The sequence below is a fragment of the Myotis myotis genome, unplaced genomic scaffold (assembly GCF_014108235.1).
Source record: "Myotis myotis isolate mMyoMyo1 unplaced genomic scaffold, mMyoMyo1.p scaffold_m19_p_6, whole genome shotgun sequence".
Taxonomy (NCBI): domain Eukaryota; kingdom Metazoa; phylum Chordata; class Mammalia; order Chiroptera; family Vespertilionidae; genus Myotis; species Myotis myotis.
The window spans coordinates 98,300,801-98,321,372 of record NW_023416368.1 but is presented as its reverse complement, the minus strand read 5'-3'; the positions used below and the strand labels follow the sequence as shown (position 1 = coordinate 98,321,372).

General features: G+C 44.4%; 1 protein-coding gene and 1 pseudogene across 3 annotated transcripts in view; one reads left to right on the top strand and one right to left on the bottom strand.

Annotated features, from left to right (window-relative positions):
* MAML1 (mastermind like transcriptional coactivator 1) overlaps nt 1–20,572 on the bottom strand; it is a 66,860-nt gene that overhangs the window by 36,992 nt on the left and 9,296 nt on the right. The gene's annotated exons all lie outside the window — the stretch shown is intronic.
* Nucleotides 3,074–3,474, top strand: LOC118657849 (annotated as a pseudogene).

Below are 20,572 nucleotides of genomic sequence, written 5' to 3'. Positions count from 1 at the left end.
CAGCAGCCGTGGCAGGAGCCTCTCCTACCTCTGAGGCAGTGCTAAGGAGCAGCGAGCAGGTAGGCAGTAAGGAGTGAGGGCTCCTAGACTGTGAGAGGGTGCAGGCCAGTCTGAGGGACTTCCCCGCCTCCCCCTCCAAACGCACGAATTTTTGTGTACTGGGCCTCTAGTCTAAAAATAAAAGCCTGCCTCTTCTTATCCTTTAAAAAAAAAAAGTGAGGGGGCAGGGAAGACTGGTTGGTAGCCAAAGAGGGTCAAAGAGGGTCAAAGAAGGGTTATTTTGAAGTAAAACTTGAACTCACTTAAAGAACAGCAGCTCAGCTGAATTCTCTCTGAAATCCTCTGAAACTGTTACTCTATGATCCAGCCAGGCATTCATATGTAAATATGAAAAAAGATGCATCATGAAAGCCTACTGAAAGCCTAAAACCATGATCTTCCCATTGACGGGGAAATTCTCACTTAAGGGACTCTGCATATGAGTGATGTCCTTCCTTCCAAAACCAAGCTTCACCTGGGTTCTCTACCCTACCCCCCTCCAGCCTTTTCAAAGTCCTTGTTCATTCAATTACCACCTTTTCCTCTATTTTCCACTCATCCCCCTCTTTACTAGTTTTTTGTCCCCTCAGCACTGATAAATGCTTAGTATCTCCCATCTTATCTTTTAACCTCCCTCCTCCTACAGATAGCATTTAGCACAGTTAAGAGCACAGCTAGACCAGTTGTGGGTTTTTTTGTTATTTTTTTAAAATTTAATTTGTTTTCCTTTATTATTTTTCTTATCTTTCTTTGTTCTTTTTACAAACCCTTGTGTCGAGGGCTGACTTTCAATAGATCGCAGCGAGGGAGCTGCTCTGCTGCGTATGAAACCCCGACCCAGAAGCAGGTCTACGAATGGTTCAGCACCAAGTTCCCCACAAACGTGAGTTGCATGAAGGGCGTAGACCAGTTTTGAATCTGAGTTTGGGTTGCTTAACTGTTGTGTGCTCACAGGCAAATTACTAAACATCTTGAGAAGTTTGGTTCCTCATCTAAAAAAGAAGGGGGAGGGAGCAGAGCCACTTCTGGGGAGCCTGAGAAGCACCTCTGAAAACATTCTTACAGTTAATCCTCTTCTTTCCCTTCAGAGCTTCATCGAAAAAAGGGTCTCTAGCTTGTCATACTCACCAAGGTGACCTCCTGATTCTTAAATCCAAGGGACATGTATCAAACTGTATTTACTTGACCTTTCTGAGGCACTGAGCTCAATAGGCCACTCCTCTCTTCTCTAAACAGTGTCTTCTTCCTTCAAGGTTCACTCAACTGCTCTCTGGACCTGCTCCTGCCTCCAAGGCCACTCCTTGTAAGCTGCCCCATCTCATGTCTATTCCTTCAGCGATGATGACTGCAGGGCCTCCAACCTATTTTTGTTGTTAATCCTCACCCAAGTATATTTTTTTCATTGATTTTTAGAGAGTGGAAGGGAGGAGAAAGAGAGAGAGAAACATCCATGTGAGAGACACATCAATTGGATGCCTCCTGCATGAGGCCCAACCAGGGCCAGGGATTAAACCTGCAACCCAGGTACGTGCCCTTGACTGGGAATTGAATCCGAGGCTGTCAGTCATGACAGCCTCCACCCCTCCCGTATTTTCCCATGATAGCTCCCATTGAATAGATGCCCGAGTTGAGGTACAAGGTGGCTAAGTGATACGACCGGGGTCAAAATGCCAGGAAGTGGCGGAGCCAGGATTCTAGGTGCTGGTGCCACAGCCATTCAGCCTCCGGCCTTCTGCTGCCCCTGCCCGGACCTGTCACTCCCCAACCCGAAAAGTTGGCTTCTGGGGGTTGTCGAGCATCCGGAGCCCAGGTTTTGGGGACAGGCAGGCCTCCGTGCGAGTCTAGGCTCCCCGCCCGCCCTGTGATCTGGCTTCCCCAGCCTGTGCCCGACTTGCTCCATCTTTTTAATGGGAGCACAACAGTCCTGCTTCTCAGGTTCGAGTTTGGGGAGAAGTTGTGTGACGTGCTCACCATAGACTCGTGCATAAGTGTTTGTTAAACGGCAGCTGTCATAACAGTCTGAAAAGGAAACCTCACCGAAACAGGCCGGGGGAGTCGTGGCAATGGTGGGCCTTCCTGAGTTTTCTTATTTTTTTTCTTTTATTGATTTTTTACAGAGAGGGAGAGGGATAGAGAGTTAGAAACATCAATGAGAGAAAAACATTGATCAGCTGCCTCCTGCACATTCCCCACTGGGGCCGTGCCCGCAACCAAGGTACATGCCCTTGACCGGAATCAAACCTGGGACCCTTGAGTCCGCAGGCCGACGCTCTATCCACTGAGCCAAACCGGTCAGGGCCTGAGTTTTCTTAACGCTAAAGTGGGAACCTTCTCAGTAAAGGTTCGTTCTTAGCGCCTGCCAGTGGTGGGAATGTTTTCTTCGGCCATTCTCCATGCGTGGGAGCAGCATTGAGAACTTATGCGCGTTGTCGAAAAAGTCAATTTACAAAGAAATAAAAATGTTGACTGAGAGAAAGAAAAAAAAAGATTAAAAAAACTATTTTTATTGATTTCAGAGAGGAAGGGAAGGGGGAGAGAGAGATAAAAACATCAATGCTGAGAGAGAATCATTAATCGGCTGCCTCTCACCTGCCCCATACTGGGGATCGTCGGCAACCCGAGCAGGTGCCCTTGACTGGAATCAAATCAGAGACCATTCAGTCTGCAGGCTGACACTCTGTCCACTGAACCAAACCCCTAAAGATTTTTAAAAATATATTTTTTATTGAGTTTTTTTTTAAGAGAGAGAAAGGGGAAGCATAGAGAGAGAGAAACATTGATCGGTTGCCTCCTGCACACCCCTACTGGGGACTGAGCCCACAACCCCAGCATGTGCCCTGACTGAGAATTGAACCTGTGACCTCCTGGTTCATGGGTCGACGATCAACCACTGAGCAACACCAGCCGAGCAGGAAACAGTTTTAACAAGCCCTCCAGATGTAGTCACATTAAAAATAAATAAATGGCTTTCTCGCTCCCCGGCCATCTTGGCGGCTGCATCTGGCTGGGGGCCTTCCGCACTTGAGGCAGGAAGATGGTGGCCACAAAGAAGACAAAAAAGTCGTTGGAGTCGATCAACCCCAGGCTTCAGCTGGTGATGAAAAGTGGGAAGTACGTGCTGGGGTACAAGCAGACGCTGAAGATGATCTGATAAGGCAAAGTGAAGCTGGTCATCCTGGCCAACAACTACCCGGCCTTGAGGAAATCTGAAATAGAGTACTATGCCATGTTGGCCAAGACTGGTGTCCATCACTACAGTGGCAATAATATTGAATTGGGCACAGCGTGTGGAAAATACTACAGGGTACGCACACTGGCTATCATTGACCCAGGTGATTCTGATATCATTAGAAGCATGTCAGAACAGACTGGCGAAAAGTAAATCATGGGAAATTTTTCTTTAATAAAATTGGCCAGAGCTTGGTTTAAAAAAATAAAAATAAAAATAAAGAAATGGCCCTAACAGGGTTGGCTCAGTGGATCGAGCATCAGCCTGCAGACTAAAGGGTCCTGGGTTAGATTCCAGTCAAGGGTATGTACCTCAGTTGCAGGCTTGATCCCCGGCCCTGATTGGGGGCGTGTGCGGGAGGCAACCAATTGATATATCTATCTCACAATGATGTTTCTCTCTCTCTGTCTCTCCAACTCCCCTCCACTCTTTCTCTAAAAATAAAAATCAATGGAAAAGTATCTTCGGGTCAGGATTAACAAAAATATAAATAAACAGACCAGCAGCCAAGCAATGATTCTCTCATCATTGATGTTTCTATCTCTCTCTCCCTCTCTGAAAGCAATAAAAGCATAATAGAGGTATTTTTATTTTGTATTCTTTCCTGGTACTAAGTTTTTAAAATCCGATGTATAGTTTACACTTTTGGTACAATTCAATTTGGACGAGGTATATTTCAAGTACTTAACAGCCCTCCGTGGTTGGCGGCTACCGCACCGGATGGCACAGCTCTAGAAACTAGCCTTGGACTTAAGTTTTCCGAACAGTGGCCCTGCACAGGCCACCTGGTGCTGGCAGCGGGCTCCTTAGTGCACACGGCTCCTCCTTGGAGCCTGACCTCCTGCATCAGAAAAGCTGAACTCCAACACACCAGGCCCCTCTGGACAGGACCTGAAGTACTCAGCCTTGCCCCTCCTCTCTCTTTCTTCCAAAACCTTTATCACACTCTTGTTCAGTGTATTCAATAGGAATCTAGCAAGAATTCAATGAACCAGCCAGTTCCGGGCCTGGACATACAGCAGGGAACAAAACAAACCCATCGCTCCCCTGGAGCCCACATTTTAGTTGGTTTTTGCTCCTGAGAAAATAAAACATGGAAAGAAAGGGAGTGTGTGGGCTTAGGATTTTAAATTAGGTGCTCAGGAAAGGCCTCAGGGAGTGTGAAAAGTATGAGCCAAAGTCTGCAGGGCATGAGAGGGTGCTGTGCCAACATCTCCAAAGAGGGTCCAGGCAGAGGGAAGAGCAATGCAGAGGCCAGGTGGGAGCATGCCTGGGGCTAGGGATGAGGAGCATGAAGAGATGGTACTAGAGGGGCAGGAGTGCCGGACTGTATAGGGCCTGTGGGCCCAGGTCAAGGGTTGGCTTTTCCCGCATGTGAGATGGAAAACCTGTGGTGGGGTCAAACAGGGGAAAAGATCATTCTGGCTGCTGGATGGAGAGCAGACTGTAGGACAGCAGGGCAAACAGGGAGATGGATGAGGCGGCAATAATCCAGGTAAAAGAAACAACTTAGACCAGGGCAGAATTGGCACAGGTGGTAAAAAGTGACAATTCTGGATGTGTGTTGGAAGTTGGAACTGCTGAGGTTTGCTGATTGGGTTTGGCCCAAGGATGTCTGAGAAGAATGTCCCTGGCAAGTTAATATATGGGTAGAGTGCAATTAAGAAATGGCAGGTGGCAGCAGAGAGGCCATGGGGAGAGGCTGTGTGTGGGTTAAGGAAGGAGGTGGGCAGAGAAACAGTGTTGCCAGCACAGGGAGCTCTGCGGGCATACCCTTGCAGTCAGTGGCAGAGAGCATATAGTGCCCACTTAAAGTCTTCTCAATTCCCAGATGACTGCAGTTTGCCACTGGCTTTTTGTGCCCTCCTATGGTGAGGCAAATGTAACAACAGAGTAATGGTCAGTCTCCTTATCTGTCTCTGTCAGCTCCAGGGCAGGGTCACCCCCTCATTTACTGTCGGTTCAGCACCGCAACGGGACTTGACTCATCATCACTGTTCAGTAAAAACTGACCCCTAAATTCTGCCTGTTGGCTGGGATTGGCTAGTGTGCCAAATAAGAAGAGGCCACGGTTGGCCAGGTCTCTGGCAAAGGCTCATGCCTGATTAACAGGTAATCAGGAAATCAAAAACAACAGTAAAATAAACATTTAAAAAGAAATCTCCTAAACCAGTAAGAGCTACCATTTATTAGGCCTATTCTGTGCCAGGCAGAGCAACTCTGCAAAGCAGGTGTAATCATTTCACGGAGGAAGGAAGCTTAAGCTTGGCAAGAGTAGAGAAGAGAATCAATGGTAACTATAGCTCAGAAGCAATGTCAAAGAGTGTGTGTGTGTCGAGTGGCCATGGGATTAAGAGTTGCTCACATCTTAACAGTCCTGAAGGCACAAGCAGAGAAGCCTGGGGGGCGGAGGGGAGCGTGACCTGCAACTTCATAGTCCCTTGGGGTGGCCGGCCGCCAGCCACACGGAAGGCTGGTACAGTACACAGAACATATGTAAATTCTTAACTCTCCACTTAATAATCTGTACAGGTTGCACACATGTGCTCAAACTGTCCTACAAAAACCAACTTCTGATACAGATTCTAAGCTTCCTTTAATAAAAACATTTAGGACAAGAGTATAAAAAGGTTATACTCTCTTGACATGAAGTGGAAACTATCAACAGATCAGTGCAACATTAGCTGTGCACCTTAGGCAAAGCCCCAAAGGGACTGTGTGTCAAGACCTCTGCAGACTTGGAGGTAGGGTAGCTCCACATCTCATGTCCCCACCAAAGGTCACCAACAGGCCTCCCATGTGGCTAATACAACTTCCCAGCAACACCTACCCTACAGGGCTCTCCTGACCCAGCTCAGGAAATGGAATCTCAAAAACCAGAAACTCCTGCCCTGGCTGGTTTGGCTCAGTGGATAGAGTGTCGGCCGGCGGACTGAAGAGTCATGGGTTCGATTTCAGTCAAGGGCATATGCCTGGGTTGTGGGCTCAATCCCCAGTAAAGGGTGTGCAGGAGGCAGTCGATCAATGATTCTCTCTCATCACTGATGTTTCTATTTCTCCCTTTCCCTTCCTCTCTGAAATTAAGAAAAAAATATTTTAAAAAAAACAACAGAAACTCTTGACTCATCCCTAACTCCTCCTCCTCCTCCCCAAACTCCCCATCAATCACCAAGTACTCCTGTTCATATTACTGTCTCAGTATCTCTGGAACCTGGCCTTCTCCTCGGTTCCCACATCGCCACTTTCTGGCTCCTCCCAATCATTTCTTGCTGACACCAATAAAATATAGCATTTTGACTGGCCCCTCTGCTGCCAACCCCCTCTACCACCTGTGTTCACCCTCCAATTTGCCCTCCGCACCATTGTGAAGATTACCTCAGGCACAAGTTTACAATTCTTTAACTGGCTCTCCAGAGTACATAAAAAGAACCAAGCGAAAGCTCCTGGCCACGGTATGTGCAATGATTGTGTGCATCAACTTGACTGGGACATGGGATGGCCAGATATTTGGTCTAACATTATTCTGGGTGTGTTTGAGGGTGCTTATGGATGAAATTCACATTAGAATCCATAGACTGAGTAAAAGGGATAGCCCTCCCTGATGTGAGTGGGCCTGGGGCTTGAACAGAAAAAAGACTGATAAGAGGAAACCCCTCCTGCCTGATTGCCTAGAGCTGGAACCTCGGTCTTTCCTGCCTTGAGGCTCAGACTGAAACATCAGGTCTTCTTGGGTCTCAGCTTCTTAGGACTTGTCAGCCTCCATCACGGTGTGAGTTAATTCATTAAAAATTGATCAGTCTCTCTCTATGCATCTATCTCCTAATGGTTCTGTTTCTTTGGAGAACCCTGACTAGTACAGTTTGCAAGGTTATGATTTGACATGTTTATATCTCTAGGCTACTGCTCAACCCATCCTTATATTTTTCCTTTGCAATAAAATGTTCTGTTGTTGCAAAAGGTATCATATATGTGCATACATAAGAGAGCCAAGAGTAATAATAAAATGAACACTGTGTACCAAGTGCTCAAGTTAAGAAACAACAGTACCAGCACTTTAGAACCCTGGTACTCAAAGTGTGGTCCCAGGACCAGAACTGGCATCACCTGGAAGGTTAATGTATGGTAAATGGGAACATGGGCCCCTTCCCTTGCTCTAACTCCCCTACCCACCTTGTGGAAATAACAGTGAAGGCATCTGCGAGCGGAATGTGAGAGACCTTGGGAACCTGGCCAGCAACTTGGTCTAAGAAAGGCCAAAGAGGATCTGCTTCTAGATGTGAGCCTGGATTGTAAACAGCGAGGATACAGGAGGCCCTAGCTGCAGGGACCTGCCCCTACCCCCTTTCCCCTGCATGCCCCGTTTTCCTCTGTACTGTGTAAAACCTTGTGCTGGGAAAGTCTGGGTGGTAGTAAAACAAAAGCACCAGCTGGCTGCCCTCGGTGTGGCCCATCGTAGGCCAGATGGGACTTAGTGGTTCAACTTCACCGATGGCAGCTGCCGCGGAGATAAACGTCACTGGTCAGCCACCACCGGTGCACATAAGTCATAATAAACCCATGTCTTTTACAGCCAGTCCTCCAGGTTACTTCTTTGCAATCCTCAAACACTACGCTGAGGCTTTTGGGGAACTCAGCACTTTGCATGACACTTAAAAATGCTGAATATCAGCCTCCCCCATCTCTGCCTTACAATCTGCATTTTCACAAGATCTCTGGCGATTCACATCGACTGTGAGAAACTCTCTGCATCCCTCTCTTCACTCCACCAGATATAACTAATATCCCGATTTTGTGTTCATTGCTTTTTATTTATTCTACCATCTTCATGGAATCTATCCCCAAATAATAAACTGTCTAGCCTTTTTATTTTTAATGTTTTTATTGATTTTAGAGAGAATGGAAGAGAGACGGGGAGAGAGAAAGAGAGAAACATAGATGACATACCCTGACCAGGAATCAAACTGGTGACCTCCTGGTTCATAGTTCGACACTCAACCACTGAGCCACACTGGCCAGGCTAAACTGCTTGTCTTGAAAATGGAGGTCAAGTGCAAGAAGTCAGCAGCACTGTGTCCCCTGAACAGAGTCTCTAGGGGGAGGGGAGTGGACCAGTCTTAGGGTTGTGGTCTGACTTCCACTTCTCTGGGAAGTGGCGAGGCCTTTTCTGGAGAAATTATGAGTAAGGTCATGCGTGGCGAGTGAGTCTTCAGGTACCTGGCAAGACTATGGTGTGGACGAGGCGGTGGACATGCAACAGAATGGGGGTCAGAGGGAGTGGACTGCCCTGTACTCCCTGCTCCTGAGTCCACCATGGCCTACCTCCAGCTATCAGGGAAAACTGAGAACTTCTGTGAGTGTCATGAGAATCTGGGCCAAGTTCTCCTAGGTGTCCTGTCTTCAGGTTAAGAAGATGGCCCAAAGGAAGTGGGGAACTTGACGGTGACAGTCTATCTCTGGGGGGACACTGTTGCGCCTCACCTCTGGTGCAGGGCTGTCATCCTGTGGTCACCTTTCACCATTCCTCAAAGAATCCCTGTCATCTCATGCTGAGTCAGCCTCTTGCTTCTTGCCTCTCACGTCTTACTCTTTCTTGATTGATTCTTTCTATTTTGGTGGAGTACTTCTTGCAGTAGCTTCTTGAGAAAGGGTATGTAGCGGTTAAAATTTTAAAAACCTTTAATCTCAGAAAATTACTTTATTCTATACTCATTTATATATACTTTGGCTAGAATTCTAGGTTCGTAATCATTCTCCTTCAGAATTTTTAAGGCATTGTACTATCATCTTCTTGCTTCCTTATGTTGCTGCTATGAAGTCCAAAGAAATTCTGATTCTTGATATGTCCAAGTACCCTCCCTACCCTGGAAGCTTGTAGGATCTTTAAAACCAATGTTGAAATTTTTATGACTGGTGTGGGTCTATTTTCTACCCCAGTGATAGGCACAGCATGCCCTTTTAATCTGGCAAATCATTTCCTTCAGTTCTCAAAGTACTTTTTAAAGTTATTTCCTCCCTGTTTTCTCTCTTCCTATAATTTCTATGATTCAGATGTTGGACCTCCTAAACTGGTCCTCTAATTTTCTTTTATATTCTGCATCTACTTTGTCTTTTTTCTTTACTTTTTAGGAAAATTATTTATATTTCATATGTATAGTTCACACATATTTCTTTAAAATTTGTTTATAATTATTGATTTTTTTAGGAAAGAAGGGAGGGAGAGGAAGAGAGGGAAGAAAGAGGAGAGAGAGAGAGAGAGAATGACCTGTCGTTCCATCCATCCATGCATCACCGGTTGACTCCTGGTATGACTCTGGCATATAGCTCCCACCAACTGAGCCACCAGGCCAGAGTCTATATTTCTTATTTTAAAAATATTTCCAAGATTTTGCTCTCTGAATTTCAAACACTTTTGTTCCATATATACAATATATCCTCTTGTCTCTCTCATTAACATTAATTGGTTAAAGCAAGTCATAAATCCAAGCCCCAAATCAAGGGATGAGAAAGTATATTCTGCCAGCTACGAAGCTATGGCAAGGGTGTGGGTTTATAATATGACCTAGAGAGTGAAGAACTGAGAGCAAAATTTAACTTATCTCCACACAACTAAGGGATATGACATATTCCCATCAGTAACATTGGCTCATTTTAGCAGCGATAAGGGATAAAAGTCAGGGGAGAGAGGAAGAGGAAAGAGGCATGGTTAAAAAGTGTTCCAAGTCCAGCTGGTGGCTCAGTGGTTGAGCACTGACCTATGAACCAGAAGGTCACGGTTGGATTCCCAGTCAGGGCACATGCCTGGGTTTTGGGCTCGATCCCCAGTAGGGGATTGCAGGAGGCAACCAATCAATGATTCTCTCTCATCATTGATGTTTCTCTCCCTCTCCCTTCCTCTGAATCAATTTTTTTAAAAAGGTATTCCAAGTAATTCTGATATATATGCCCCTCTGCCACAGAGAATGTCTGAGTGAACATATTAACCAGCAATTTGTTTCTACAAAAATTTCTAATTTTTATGAAGTTCGCCCCCATATATGATCTCATCAACAGAAGCTAAATGTCACAGTTGAAAAATAAAGAGCTTTGGTATTGGACTTTGGTTTGAATGTTGGTCCTACCAATGAGCTGTCAACCTTGGCAAGTTAACATATCAGTCTTAGTTTCCTTACATGTAAAATTGGACATAATATCTATCATATGAAAATGCTGTGAGGTCTAAATGACAATATATTTAAAGAGTCTGGTCCTTTAAAAATTTTCTTTGACCTGACCAGTTAGGTTACATATATCAAAGCAGGCCTAATTGGATGCCATGATCCCAAAACATGACATACAGCAGGTCCCAACATTCCAAAACCCCCAGTGGATGTCTGAAATCACGGACAGTGCCAAACCCTATACTATGTTCCCCCCGCCCCTACAAAAACATACCTATGGTAATGTTTAACTTATAAATTAGGCACAATAAGTGATTAATAACTAATAATAAAATATAACAATTATAACAATACACTAATAAAAGTTACAGGAATGTAGTCTATGTATCTTACTGTACAGTCCTCATCTTCTTGTGATGTGAGATAATACAATGCCTCCATGATAAATGAAGTGAGGTGAATGAAGTAGGCATTAGGCTACTACTTACATTCTGAGGCTGTATCAGAAGGATCATCTGCTTTGGGTAATTCTATAAAACATGATGATGCCAATGGTTGAATTTCAACTTAAAACTTATAAATTGTTTATTTCTGGAATTTTCCACTTAATATTTTCAGACCACAGTTAACCATGGGTAACTGAAACCGTGGAAAGCAAAACCACAGGAACTCAAATGTGGATAAGGGGGGAACTGCTATTTAAGTAGCAAAGGCAGCGGAAGGCAGAATCCCAAGATGGCTGCCCCATTGCACAGCAGAGCACCTCAGAGCCTCCTTAATGGAAGGTCCTGATATCACTGGCAAATCACCAACACTCACAGACTGCTTCCCGAGAAGGAAGAGATGGTTTGTGGGTCTTCTGGCTTTAGAAGACCCATCCTATTTTTTTTTTTCTCTTGAACCAGAACTCTCGGAGACTAGACTGTGCTAGACTGGGTAACCTGCTTGGAGCTAAAATCTTTCCACTCAGTTCACAATCTTTGGTCTCTTAGAAAGTTTTCCCCTTAATACCTTTTGAAAATGAGGAAGTTGAGCAGAGAAGAGTAAGTGTCATGCCTAAAGTCAGACAATCACTTTAGGACAAAATTGTCACTGCATTTAGGTTTTCAGAGCCTTTCTGACTCCTGTCCCATAATCTGCATGAGAATATTAAACTATCTTCCTTCTGCTCATTAGCAGCACCCTCCTCCCCTGAGACACAGGGCCTACTGTCTTGTTTTTGTTTAGGTTAACAGAGTTTATTCATAACCATGTAACAATAAAGGTACTACAGTGGGGCCTTGACTTACGAGTTTAATTCGTTCCGAGACTGAGCTCATTGAGCTCGTTAACTCAAATTACTCTATCAACTCAATGCAAAAAATCAGCCCAGAGACAGCTGGTATCTCAAAAAGCTCGTTAGTCGGGACACTCATAAGTCAAGGCCCCACTGTATATAGCAATAGATATACACATATATCAATGTTTTCCTTGTTTTATAATTAAGCAGAGAATCACATAATTCTATCACATCTTTCTTTGATTGATTTTAAAATGACTCTAGTCTAATTGCATTGCCCTTACTAAGAAGCCCTTGGGGAGGAACCCCGATGGCAGCACAGATAAACATTGGTACTTGTCACCTCTCACAACCACATCAAAATTACAACTAAAGTACAGAACAACCTTCATTCAGAACCACCTGAAAGCTGGCTGAATGGAAGTCCTACAACTAGAGAAGTAAAGAAAGCGCACTGAGACTGGTAGGAGGGGCAAAGGCACAGAACGGGCTGGGCCGACACCCACATGTGCCGGTTTTTTTCATCGGGAGGGAGATCATCCCTGAGGAGGCTGTATGTGAGAAGCAAGGAGTCCCAGCCCCACACCAGAACCCCAACGCAGGGTTCCAGAGTTGGGAAGAGAAGTCCCCGTAACTTTGGGCTGTAAAAACCAGCAGGGATTACGACTAAGTGACACAGAGGCTGCTGGGTACCCAGGTGTTCGTCTTAAAGGGCTAACACACAAACTTAATTGGACTTGATCCCTCTGAGCTCCAGTACCAGGCAGCTTTGGGGGTCCCACACATATAGGGGGAGGAACTAGATTGTCTGGTATCAGGGTAGGGACTCGAGGGTGACTCTCTCCCAGACTGGGGTGCTCCTAGTGGTCATTATTCCTGTGCTGGGACCTCCCCCATTGCAGGGCTGACTGGCAGTCATATCTGAGGTTTCATCAGTGTGGCTCACACAGTTTTCTCTGCCCTGGTGATTCCCTGAGAACCTGCCCCATACATTTGCAGCCCCACCCAAACTGTTTGCAATCAGCTTTTCCATATGAATGGCCTGTCCTGGCTTAGGCTTCAGACTTTGCTAAAATATCTCAAATAAGCTGCAGCTGGTGTCAGTGAGCCCCAAACCTATCAATAAAAGGCCCAAGACCTGGCACTAGCACCACCCTGCCTTGCTTCACAGCTGGGCCTTGCCTGGGCTCTTGCAAACCCAATACAAGGAGCCCCAGCTACTTGTAGCAGGGATTGTAGGAACTTCCCAGCAGCTGCCAAGAATTCTTAATCGTGGGGATCCTACCTGCTCTCCCTCTCAAGTCATCAGCCACTGGAAACTCAAAGCTAGTGAAAGTTCTTGTCTGTCTATAATGTGACTTGGTTACTGACTGATGTTCTTTGCTTGCTTGCTTATCTTTGGGGGACTTAGTTTGAAGATTCTAAGGCTGTCTCAGTCCACCCTTTTATGAATTCTTTTCTATTTACTGTGGAGTTTTTCTGTTTCTGTTTTTAAGATAGCTTCTTACATGTGAGATTTCATGTTAGTCTACGCAGAGAGAAAAAATATGGGAAATAAAATCGTCTAAACCAGTGGTTCTCAACCTTCCTAATGCCGCAACCCTTTAATACAGTTCCTCATGTTGTGGTGACCCCCACCCATAAAATTATTTTCGTTGCTACTTCATAACTGTAATTTTGCTACTGTTATGAATCATAATGTAAATATCTGATATGCAGGATGTATTTTCATTGTTACAAATTGAACATAAAGCATAGTGATTAATCACAAAAACAATATGTAATTATATATGTGTTTTCCGATGGTCTTAGGCAACCCGTGAAAGGGTTGTTCGACTCCCAAAGGGGTCTCGACCCACAGGTTGAGAACCGCTGGTCTAAACCCTCCAAGTCTTCTTCCTAGGATGATTAGACCTGTAGAAGTGTCCTCCAGCAGGCTGCAGAAATAGCAGTGTGGGGGCCACTCCAATTTTTATAATTTAAAAAGAAAAAAATAGTACTTTAACATTAAAGCTACTGAAAGCCAGTGTTATCTGTTACAAAATGTGCCAAGAAAATGCCTTGGATAATAATAATTGGCTTTAAAATCTCAAAGTTGTTAAGGCAAAATAAATATAACTAAAATGAAGGGTATATAATAAAGCTTTTTCAGTGGTAATTATATATGCCTAAACATAGTTTTCCAAAGTGTTTGGTAACTTAAAACTTTGGAGTTTACTGAATTAAATAGTAAAAATTATTAAATATCTAGGCATTTTGAAATAAAAGGATACTGAAATATTAATCTGAGTTTTGCCTTGTATGGAAAATCTAGAGGATGGATTTGAATCTGTTAATGAATATCTTGTATTTTATTTGAAATATCTCTTAAAATGTAAATGTATTGCTAATCTGGGGAATGTTAATTACTTAGATGTCACCTAAAAATTAAGGTTTCTAAGGGTTAAGGCATGGAGATGCATTCTGAAGGAAAATGAAAGTGAATTCTAAAGCTGGTTATTTCTGAAAGTTGTAAGGTTTCTGAAGAAAGATTTGTGAAAGTTGTAGGAAGTTTGTGAAGAGAAATATCAAAAGGAAGTTATGTAAGTGACACAGGCCAGTTAGCCAGGACAAGTAGAATAGGGAAACTGAGATGGTTAATCAGCAATTTGGAGCCATCTAGTAAATCCTTTCTTCTCTAAGCCAAGGACACTTAAGAGTAAATGATTTGCATTTTGCCTCCCTAACCAGAAGGTATAACCAGATGGTAAATAGCTTATATCAATATACTCAGGGAGACGGATAGCAGAAATCCAATTAGTGTCATTTGCTGATCACACCCAAGGATAAATGAAGTTAGAGAATAAACCTTATTTTGGTTAGTCCTTTTCTAGTAAAATGGTTATATGTTACTAGAGGCCTGGTGCACAAATTCCTGCACAGGTGGGGTCTGGCCAGCCCACCCCGATCGGGGACAATTGGTTGGCTAGTGGGGGGAGGGGCTGCTGGCGGTTCACCAGCTGGCCCCGCCCCCTGGTTGAACACAGGTCAAACTCCCGGTTGAGGGGACAATTTGCATAGCCTTTTATTATATAGAACATTAATGAGGCATTTAAAAAAATATTTTATTGATTTTTTTACAGAGAGGAAGGGAGCAGGAGAGGGATAGAAAGTTAGAAACATTGATTCAGCTGCCTCCTGCAAACTCCCTACTAGGGATGTGCCCGCAACCAAGGTACATACCTTTGACTGGAATCGAACCTGGGACCACTCAGTCTGCAGGCCAACGCTCTATCCACTGAGCCAAACTGGTTAGGGCTAGGTATTTTTTTTTTTTAAGCCATCTCTTAATCGTGGGAACTGAAGTTTACTGGCCTATGTTTGTGTCTAACACTTTGCTATATGATCTTTTGGTAAAATAAGATTAACAATCCTTCCAGGATTTGAATTTTAAGAAACGTTTTCTTGACCTAGAATTGGCTTTGGATCACTCCATAGGTCTGGAATGCCTCAAGTGCTTGTTTTCTCTCTCATGAAGGAAAATTTTCTGCTTAAGGTACATGGGAAGCTTTGTCAAGTAATAATAACCATATTATGCTTTCATTTATAGTTCTAATTGTTATTCTGAAATATTGTGTTTTGCAGAAAGGACAAGATTCCATGCCATTTGAAAGTATTGCTGATTCTTAAACTTTTTGTTTTTCAGATATAAGGAAGCATTTTTAAAGCAATTTGATAAATTATATATTCTCCCCACCTGTCCCTTCAGTATTTGGCAATTCTTAATAAGTGGCAATACATTTCTTTGCATGAATTCAATTAAGACCTGTTTCCAATTGTAGCTATATTAACCAAGATAAACTGATAATGGGCCTGCTTATAGCAGCCATGGCTTCACTGCCTTTTGCAAAACTTGGTCCATCCAGCATTCTATGGGAATCCCTTACAGTCCACAAGGGCAGGCCGTTGTTGAACATGCTCATGCTACCCTGAAGAGTATTCTAGTAAAACAAAAAAGGGGGAATATAGGACTCAGGACCCAGCTATACTTCTTCTTTACCCTGAATTTTTAAAATCTGAATGATCTTTTTCAATCCTCAGTAGAACAGCACTTTATCTCAATAGCCCATCTCAGAAACCACAAGTCTTGTGAGATGTGGACACTAATAACTGGATGCGACCCAATGAATTAACATGGGCGGGGGGAGGCTATGCCTGTGTTTCTACCCCCACAGGGCAGCTGTAGATTCCAGCTCACTGTATTAAACCCCATCAATCCAAGGCATGGCATGGGACCAATCCTCTTCCAGAAATGAAGAATTTTGGACGGGGGGCTATGCAGCCCTGAACATTGTGCCTTCCCCATAATCAGAATGCCCCTGGAATAACCTGGCGAATGATGAAGCTGACGGCAGAGGCTGATAATCATTGGAGCTTACTCACACTCCATGCATTCCAGATAACTAACACTGCTCTTTTTTTTCTTATAGTCTGTAAAATCAGAACTGGAGCAGTAAACACACTTCACAGACTCTGATATTCCAAAGCAGAAAGTTCACCACCTTCCTCTGTCTTTTACATTCAGCAAAACAAAAAAGGCGGAGATGATGGAGAGCACACGAGACTTAGTTGGGAAGTTTGTAAGAAGGACATTCTGAGAAAAGGGAAGTGTGTGGAAGGCCATCTGCCCTGTTTATCGGATTCCAACTTAGGGGAGTGTCGAAAGCAGCGCCCCTAATTATTCCTTGACCTTTCCAAACAAGTCTGTGCACATGCAGACCCCTAGGTGCTTACTGGAATCTGTATGCTTAATCCCTGGATGCCCTTGCCTAGAGGACAATGTAAACACGTGTCCTCCCAAGATTACGCACCTACTGAATGTATCTAAAGATAAAAACTGTAATAAAAGGCTAACGAGGCAGGCAATCGGGGCTGCCTGGTTGCTATAGCCAGGCCATCCCTTAGCCTCTCTTTCACAGCAAACGTTGTGTGGGAGTAATCCATTCATCCATCGCTCAGGGTTTGCTGGCCAGCCCCGGCAGTTTGTAAAAAAAATCAAAGTTTTTGTCTTATAATTATTTTTTTTAAAGGGTTTCTCCACTTTAAAAAAATATATATTTTATTGATTTTTTACAGAGAGGAAGGGAGAGGGATAAAGAGTTAGAAACATTGCCGAAACCGGTTTGGCTCAGTGGATAGAGCGTCGGCTTGCGGACTGAAGGGTCCCAGGTTCGATTCCGGTCAAGGGCATGTACCTGGGTTGCGGGCACATCCCCAGTAGGAGATGTGCAGGAGGCAGCTGATCGATGTTTCTCTCTCATCGATGTTTCTGACTCTCTATCTCTCTCCCTTCCTCTCTGTAAAAAATCAATAAAATATATTAAAAAAAAAAGAGTTAGAAACATCGATGGGAGAGAAACATCAATCAGCTGCCTCCTGCACACATCCTACTGGGGATGTGCCTGCAACCAAGATACATGCCCTCGACCAGAATCGAACCTGGGACCTTTCCACCCACAGGCCGACGCTCTATCCACTGAGCCAAACCAGTTAGGGCTAATTTTTTTTTTTTAAATTGTGGTAAAAACCCTTATCATAAAATTTACTATCTTAAACTTTCTTTTCTCTCTGTTTTTCCAATTATTAAAACACTAGAGGCCCGGTGCACGAATTTATGCACAGGTGGAGTCCTTCAGTCTGGCTGGCGATCAGGGCCGTCTCACCCAGTCCCAATTAGGGCTGATGGGGGCCAGCCAGCCAGAGAGGAACCGCCGGAGGGCTAGAGGGCATGTCCAGCTCTCTTGTCCAGTCCCCAGCAGCAAGCGAACCTACTGGTCGGAGCGTCTGCCCCCTGGTGGTCAGTGTGCATCATAGCGACTGGTCAAGCGGTCGACCAAAAGGTCAACTGATCTGTTGGACACTTAGCAAATTACTCTCTTATTATATAGGATGGGTTTTGTCCTGTCTTTATTCTGGGGATAAGGAATGATCCTCCTCTTCTTCCAGGTTGAATGAGCAGGGAGTCTCACCTTGGGACTTAGAGCAGTGAGAGGCTGCAATGCTGAACTGGTAACTGGGGCAAGGAACTGCCCAGTTGCTATTAACCTTTCTTAAGTTACAGTATAATAGTGTAAACTACATACACCCTGTTGTGCAACAAATCTCTAGAACTTTTCATCTTACAAGATGGAAAAAACTCTATAGCAGTTAAACAATTCCCCCTTCCTTCTAGACTCTGGAAACTAGCATTCTTCTTTCTGTTTCTAAGAGTTTGAATATTTTAGATATCTCATGTAAGTGGAATCATGCAGTATTTGTCTTTATGCAACTGGTTTATTTTACTTAGCATAATGTCCTCAAGGTTTATCCATGCGTTAGCACATAAGATGCCTTTCTTTAAAATTTTTTTTTATTGATTTCAGAGAGGAAGGAGAGGGAGGGAGAGAGAGAGAGAGAAACATCAATGATGAAAGAGAATCAGCCCTGGCCGGTTTGGCTCAGTGGACAGAGCGTCGGCCTGCAGACTCAGGGGTCCCAGGTTTGATTCCGGTCAAGGGCATGTACCTTGGTTGCGGGCACATCCCCAGTGGGGAGTGTGCAGGAGGCGGCTGATCGATGTTTCTCTCTCATCGATGTTTCTAACTCTCTATCCCTCTCCCTTCCTCTCTGTAAAAAATCAATAAAATATATTAAAAAAAAAGAAAAAGGAAGAGAATTATTGATTGGCTGCCTCCTGCATGCCCCACACTGGGAATCGAGCCTGCAACCCAGGCATGTACCCCAACTGGGAATCACACCATGACCTCCGTGTTCATAGGTCGACATTCAACCACTGAGCCACACTGGCTGGGCCAATGCCTTCCTTTTTAAGGGTGAATAATAGTCCATTATATGTATAAGCCACATTTCATTCATCCATTATCTGTTGATGGAAACTTAAGATGGAGCCTGCCTCTTGGCAATTGTGAACAAGGCTGAATGAACATGGAAGTACAAATCTAGGCCTACCTCTATCAAAACCATTTTTTAAATGATCACAGCCTAAAAACATATAGCTTCTGACTCCCAATTCAGAGCTCCTTCCACAGTATCATTAACATTCACTCAACATATGCTTGTTGACTGCCAAATATGTGGCAGGTACGGTGCTAGACTCCTGGTCTCGCTCTTAGGTTGCTCACAGTCTAATGGAGAGGAGGCAAACCACTAATTAAAGTTCAGTGCGGTTGTTCTGAGAGTTAAGCACCTAGACCAGCATGAGGAGGGACTTAGGGAAGGAGTCTAGAAGGAAATGATGACACATGAGCAGAGCTCTGAATGTGAGGAGGTGTCAGACATTATGAGACTGGGGAAGGGTATCCATGTGAAGACACTAAGAGAAATTAAGCCATTTTCAAAGAACCATACTCAAAATACTTTGGAGATCTTAAGAGTATCTTATATGGGCTTCATTCCCATGGTGCCAGATGCCACCCAATGACATGCTGCTTCACCAGGCCTAGCAAAACTGATGGTCCTCCAAATGTTCACTCTGAATTAGTCCCTTCTGCTGCTCTGCTGGACAGACTAGTTCACCACTGACTTTAAGAGCTCTGAGTACTTAGGTTGCCTAAGTTTGGTCTGTGAGTTGGTAGAATGCTTTGAATTCAGATATATCATAGAATGGGCAGCAGGAGTGGTGGTATTTTTCTATTAAAGACATCTCTTCCACCCTAAACTAATCAAATAACCTACAGCTATTTGAAGGAATGCTCCATGAGAGAGGAGAGAGAACGTGGGTAAGAAATATGAAGCAATGCACCCTATCTGATAGGTAACAAAACGCATGACAAGGCTCCATGTTCTTCTTGAACACTTTCCCTTAGAATTCAGGAGTGAGGTGGCTGTCATGGGTATGTATATTATTATGTGTAGTTGAAAAATGAAGTTCAAACTTTTTCTGACAGAAGGCTGAGTCTGATGTGGTTGATTAATTTGAAATGAAGACAAGACTGGTTTTGCCAATTAGATTATATAGTAGACATTTTCCACATTAAACATGCTATAGTAGCAGCTCTAAGGTTTTGATGAAAATATATCTAAAGCGGGAAAAAAAGTATTTTATCAAAAACTACTGTATTGGCAAATATGTATGGAAATGAACAGTATTTTGATTTTCCCAACCAATTCTGAGTACATTAGGTTAAACAAGGTACCTCTGTGTGAAAGAATAATAGTAACAATTGATAAGATTTGGTAAAGCCTTTATGTCATCCTATATAATAAAAGCCTAATATGCTAAGTGTCTGACAGTTCATTCGACCAGTTGCTATGACGTGCACTGACCACCAGGGGGCAGACGCTCCAACTGGTAGGTTAGCTTGCTGCCTGGGTCCAGCCGATCAGGACTGGGCGAGAGAGCTGGACATGCCCTGGAGCCCTCTCATGGCCTCTCCCCAGCCGGCCAGCCCCAATCCCCACTGGCCAGGCCGAGGGACCCCACTAGTGCACGAATCTGTGCACCGGGCCTCTAATATCTTCTCTCTATATAAAAGCCTAAGGGACCTTCACAACTGAACAACCAGAATGACTGGTCACTATGATGTGCACAGACCACCAGGGGGCAGATGCTCAACGCAGGAGCTGCCCTCTGGTGGTCAGTGCACTCGCACAGCGGGAGTGCCACTCAGACAGAAGCTGGGCTCATGGCTGGCGAGCGCAGCTGCAGCGACGGGAGCCTCTCCTGCCTCCACGGCAGTGCTACTGAGCAGCGGCAGCAGTGGTAGGTGCAGCAGGTCCGGGATAAGTGGCAGCAGAGCTGCACCTGGCCCCAGCTGGGGCTCCTCCCAGCCACCTGCCACTTCAGCACTGCTACATCCCCCCAAGGGATCCCGGATTGTGAGAGGGCGC